The sequence below is a fragment of the Octopus sinensis genome, unplaced genomic scaffold (assembly GCF_006345805.1).
Source record: "Octopus sinensis unplaced genomic scaffold, ASM634580v1 Contig15203, whole genome shotgun sequence".
Lineage (NCBI taxonomy): Eukaryota > Metazoa > Mollusca > Cephalopoda > Octopoda > Octopodidae > Octopus > Octopus sinensis.
Window position 1 is genome coordinate 8,247 of NW_021833598.1, and position 6,754 is coordinate 15,000.

General features: G+C 36.7%; 1 long non-coding RNA gene across 1 annotated transcript; it reads left to right on the plus strand.

The window, feature by feature from the left end:
- The first annotated feature begins 579 nt into the window (after window positions 1–579).
- LOC118761561 lies at window positions 580–2,889 on the plus strand. The gene is made up of 3 exons (XR_004997475.1): window positions 580–591; window positions 678–688; window positions 2,806–2,889. It is a non-coding gene; the product is annotated as an uncharacterized LOC118761561 (long non-coding RNA).
- Window positions 2,890–6,754: the final 3,865 nt, after the last annotated feature.

Consider the following 6,754-nt stretch of genomic DNA (forward strand, 5'->3'; position numbering starts at 1 on the left):
AGAAGAAGAAGAAGAAGAAGAAAGAGAAGAAGGAGAAGAAGGAAGAAGAAGGAGAAGAAGGAAGAAGAAGAAAAGTCTTATTACAGCTCCATTAAATTATATATTGTGAAAAGAAATATTATTTAATTACAGTCTATATATGAGGTGGGGGGTGGGCTGAATAGTTTGTAGGTTTGTGTAAAAAAGAATACAAGAAGATCAGTTAATTATGATTTTATTCAGCATCATGTTCTCCTCTCGGATTCACACATTTATTGCAACAATACTTGGAAGGTTGGGCCTCCAACCAGGCTTTTTTGCAATACCATTAAATCCACCAAGTTTTCAGCACCCCTTAAGTGTGCATATATATATATATATATATATATATTAAGGTATGTAGAAAAATACAACATGGACAAGAACGTATAACTCTTAGAAGACGATACAATAAACACGGACAGGACATTCGAAATATATATATATATATATATATACATACACACACACACACCACTGCTTGACAACCAATGTTGGTGTGTTTACATCTTAGTAACTTAGTGGTTTGGCAAAAGAGACCGATAGAATAAGTACTAGGCTTACAAAGAATAAGTCCTGGGGGTTGACTTCTTTGACTAAAAGGCGGTGCTCCAGCATGGCCACAGTCAAAATGACCGAAACTAGTAAAAGAGTAAAAGTAGAAAAGAAAGTGTTGAATATATATATAATTTTATATTTGGTTTGTAAGATTCTTGATGTGAATTCAAATGTTGGAATATATTTTATTGTATCTTGGTGAGGTCATAATGCCAATAACAAACACATGCACTGACTCTATTTCACTTCTTTTATTATTCATTTATCAGTCAACCGGTGAACCATTTTTTATGAAAATCTGTGTAACACCACAGGTTAATTGAACCAGCATACTGACTTTAAATTGTAAAATCCTTTCCAATTTCCATCAAAGAGCCACCCTAATTTAAAATACAAATTTTAACACAATTCTTGAAAGCGTTTACCTGTAGAGGTAATGGGAAAAGTAAAAGCAATATTTAAAGAAGAAAAAGAAAAACGACAAAATTCTTAGAATACCTGTAAGGTGAAATTCTAAGATATTTATTTACTCTTTTACTCTTTTACTTGTTTCAGTCATTTGACTGCGGCCATGCTGGAGCATCGCCTTTAATCGAGCAACTCGACCCCGGGACTTATTCTTTTGTAAGCCCAGTACTTATTCTATCGGTCTCTTTTGCCGAACCGCTAAGTAACGGGGACATAAACACACCAGCATATATATACATATATACGACAGGCTTCTTTCAGTTTCCGTCTACCAAATCCACTCACAAGGCTTTGGTCGGCCCGGGGCTATAGTAGAAGACACTTTCTCAAGGTGCCACGCAGTGGGACTGAACCCGGAACCATGTGGTTGGTTAGCAAGCTACTTACCACACAACCACTCCTGACAAGATAAAAATCTATTGTTTGCCTAAATTTACAAGTTGGTTCTATAACACGGAATTGTTTGCATATTTTGAAGCTCTGTGGGAAATGAAGAATTTTGTAATAGAGAACTTTATGTAAATTTATGCAAATATCTCAGCAATCCACACTGGATATAAAAAGAACAATAATAAAAAAGTCACATAGTTACTCTCTTACTCTTTTACTTGTTTCAGTTATTTGACTGCGGCCATGCTGGAGCACCGCTTTTAGTCGAGCAAATCAACCCCAGGACTTATTCTTTGTAAGCCTAGTACTTATTCTATTGGTCTCTTTTGCTGAACTGCTAAGTTACAGGGATATAAATACACCAGCATCGGTTGTCAAGCGATGTTTGAAGGACAAACACAGACACACAAACATAAATTTTCTAAATTATTTTTCTTTCTTTCCTCTATCTCTTAACTTTTCCCATTTACTTGTTCCAGTTATAGGTTCCTGGCCAGTCTGTAGCACTAGCTTGAAGGCTTCACCTTTAGCATTTAAACTAGCTATACCCAACCCATATATTCTGCTTGTTATACTTTCAAGCTGACAGGATCCAACTTCTCACGCATATTCTACAATGCTATTCTAAAAATAAGCAATCACATCAATGAAATTCAAAACTCTCTCTCTATATATATACATATACATATATATATATACATATTTATATATATATATATATATATATATATATATAATATATATATATATATATATATATAATAATAATCATAAAGGGTAAAATTAATTAATTTATTAATAATTAATAATTCCACCAAGTAGTGATTCGGTATGTAAAAGACCATTATTGGTAAACTTAAACAATATTTATTATAATAATAAGGGTTAGGCAAAAGAATTTGCTTCACCACACACCGAACTTTAGAAATAGCAGCCAAAGAATCTAGCTATTTCTTCTACTGTATTATTATAATAAATATTGTTTTTTACATACTGAATCACATACTGAATCACAACTGACCAGTTGATCCTTAGGGTAGTGTTGAGTTTACACCTTCCTCAGTACTACTATGCATCTCACGTTGTATGAAGTTGGATGAATTATAAACCAGAATAGCATATTCTACAATGCTATTCTAAAAATAAGCAATCACATGAATGAAATTCAAAACTACAAGATAATGCATGATTCATTCAAAACCTATTTTTACTCACTTTGGTCCCCTTTGGCCAGGAATGACCATGGGATTGCTGCTAGAAAGTTACCCTCCGAGGCACAAGTCTTGGCAAGGTTGCTTTTATAGAAGACCAGTAGTCGCCCATGCATACTGGCCTTCCCTCTCCATGCCACTGATGTTAGTGAAAGTAAAGGGTAAAAACCCCTTTCAGTCATTAACGGCCATGGGATTGCACCTAGAAAGTTTCCCTCCGAGGCACAAGTCCAGACAAAGTTGTTTGTAGAAGACCAGCAGTTGCCCATTCATATCAATCTCTTCTCTGCATGCCACCGGTGTTATCCAAGGGAAAGGCAAAGGGGCCGATACAGTTTGGCACCAGTGACCTCACAGCTCATTTCTACAGCTGAGTTAGCTAGAGCAACGTGAAATAAAGTGTCTTTCTCAAGAACACAACGCACTGTCCTGTCCTGGAATTGAACTCACTACCCCATGTTTGTGAGCCCGATACTCTAACCACTGAGCCATGCACCTTCAATTCTAAACAATGGGAATAGTTAAACACTACATTTGACACGAAATCTGAATGTTAAAAGGTTAAGCCAAGCAACTCTACGGCAGCAGAAATTTATTTTAGCCTGGTACTTATTAGTGCTTATTCTATTGGTCCCTTTTTTTCCCCTGAACTATTAATGGGCTTTTTTCGGTTTCTGTCAACCACATCCACTCACAAAGCTTTGGTTAGCCTGAGGCTGTATTAGAAGACACTTGAGCTGCATGTAGGCATCTGGGTAATTGTTCAAAGAATTTATTTATAATGCCAGATTGTGGGACTGAACCCAAAAACATGTGGTCAGAAAGCAAGCTTCTTAGCACAGACCCATGCCTGCACCTATATATATATGTATATATATATATATATATATATATATATATATATATACAAACACACAGACACACACACACACACACATATATATATATATATTATATATATATATATACACACACACACAGACATATATATATATGTTTGTGTGTGTGTATATATATATATATATATATATATATATATATAGGTGCAGGCATGGGTCTGTGCTGAGAAGCTTATATGTATATATATACACACACAGACATATATTTATATATAGGCATGTAAAAAGCACCAACCGATCGTGGCTGTTGCCAGACTCCCCTGGCACCTGTGCTGGTGGCACGTAAAAATCCCCCACTACACTCACAGAGTGGTTGGCGTTAGGGAGGACATCCAGCCGTAGAAACACTGCCAGATCAGACTGGGCCTGGTGCAGCCTCCTGGCTTCCCAGACCCCAGTCAAACCGTCCAACGCATGATAGCATGGAAAACGGACGCTAAACGATGATGATGATGATGCACCTTATTATAATTCAGCCTTAGCTAAGGATGGATACCATGAGAAAATCCAATATTTCAGTAGTAGTAGTAATAATAACAACTCTTATAACTCAGCTAGTAATAATACGATTCCTTATAACAACCTTACAATAACACAACAATAGCTACACACACAAAGTCAAAAACCTAGATAATAGAATCCCAAACCATAAGACTAATAAAACACAGACACATTAGAATCAACCATGAGTTACAGAAAACTTATAATAAACAACAAATTAAACAACTACTGCCACAAAATCCAGTTGTCACTCCAAGCACCCAGACAATCAGACCTAATTGAAAATATAAAAACCATGACGTCCTTTGGTATAACTCAATCTGGAGTTCCAACATCTCGTCTAATATGCAAAACAATTTTTCACCACACTTGATCGCTACTTGCCTAAAAATGGAGTGCACAGCAAAATATTCAACCGTCACACTATAAAACTATCCTATGCAAATTCATCAAAGTTTGAGCACCATAGGCGCAGGAGTGTGCCCATTCTCCTTTGCTGTCAGCTGGTCCTTATTTCATTGACCCTGCAAGGATGAAAGGCAAATTCAACCTAATTGAACTAAGAACATAAGGATAGGTGAAATATCACTAAATATTTTTGCCCAGCATGCTAACAATTCTACCATCTTGCTGCCTTAATAATAATAATAATAATAATAATAATAATAATAATAATAAATGCCCTGATGCAGTACCAGGCAGTGGCTCTCATGGCTTCTGATCTTAACTGATTGGAAGTGTTATCATGTACATTGTTTTGTCTTGGTATAAAAGATGGGCTACAGCAAATATTCTGCTCAATACCACAGATTTGCTTGTCAGTTGTTTGACCTTAACCAGTTGAGCATGTCCCTTAGTGGCTGACGATATGTGCATCTCTGATCACGAGCAGAAGTAGTGGGGGAGCATCATAGCCATGTGTTGAGAGGGATTCTTTGGGGTTTGAATAGTTCACCTCTGGAAACATGGGTGGTTCTTTCAACATCCTTAAACAACCCTTATTCAGGGACCGTTTGAGCAGGATGGGCTACTCAACCTGAAGAAAATTCTAACTGGGCCCCACCTGCAAGGTCATGTGCAGTTTATCTTGATATGAGATCACCATGTCGCGCACATATGGTTGTGATGCATGTGCCTGGTGTACCTTTATCAGACGGGTAGTCATGATGGGTATATTGGGCTTCGTATATTTTACCCCAGTGTCACTTTGATGGCATGAACTGCTCTCTCACTCAATAATAATAAAAATAATAGGCGCAGGAGTGGCTGTGTGGTAGGTAGCTTGTTTACCAACCACATGATTCCGGGTTCAGTCCCACTGCGTGGCACCTTGGGCAGGTGTCTTCTACTATAGCCTCGGGCCGACCAAAGCCTTGTGAGTGGATTTGGTAGACAGAAACTGAAAAGAAGCCAATTGTATATATGTATATATATATATATATGCCTGTGTGTGTTTGTCCCCCTAGCATTGCTTGACAACCGATGCTGGTTTGTTTAAGTCCCCGTTACTTAGCGGTTCGGCAAAAGAGACCAAAAGAATAAGTACTGGGCTTACAAAAGAATAAGTCCCGGGATTGAGTTGCTTGATTAAAAGCGGTACTCCAGCATGGCCGCAGTCAGATGACTGAAACAAGTAAAAGAGAAAGAGAAAGAAAGAGAGAGAAAGTAAACTAAGGTGAAGATTAGTCAGCACTCAAAATGACCTCTCGACATCGACCATAACTCATATGACCAACCTAAAGACAACGTTTATAAATCGAATTATACTATCAAACCAACAGAGTAATAATTACAATATCCATGACAGCCATCCAAAAAATAGCACCAGCAACAATTCAAATAATAAACTGAGAAAACCTACAATAGTGATTATAAAACAATAATATTGACAACCAACATACCGAACTGAACCATTCCTTCCAGTGCTCAATGTACACAAACCAATGAAATCAAATAGTTATGCTCATGCAGAGATAGATCCAGTTGTCTTCTGGATAACCAATGTATTACTAAGAGCATGGTATACAAATGCACTATAAACACTAGAGGAGGTCCCTACATATATATCGGTGCAGCAACTGATTTTTTCAAAAATTGATACTGCAACCATATCACCAGTTTTCAAAATATCCTTAAACGATATGTAACATCACTGGCTGATTTTATTTGGAGGCTTAAGGAAGTGAAGACAAAATACACCTTTAGATGGTCCATACTTAGAAATGTGAGTCCCTACTACACTATATCCCGGAAATGCCAGTTATGCTCCGAGGAGTCAGTCTCGATAATGTTAACAAAGGAGCGCATTATAAATAAATTCATTGAACAATTACCCAGATGCCTACATGAAGCTAAACACACACTCACATATTACAATAATGGCCATACATAATTTGATGTATACATGGCGCCCACAGCTCTTAATACACCTGAAGTTGAGGAACCATATTCGAATAACTTGTATTTGACATATGATTTTGCAATCTAGATCCATACATGTATATGTATATATGTATATATATACATGTATATTTATATGTATGTATGTATGTGCGTATATGCAAATATGTGTATGTGTGTGTGTGTATATATATGTACATATATATATCTACATAATCATCTGTGTGCATTTGCATTTTTGTAGGAGTATGTATATTAGTGTGAATATGTGTATACATGTATCTGGGTGCATATTTATGTGTATATGCA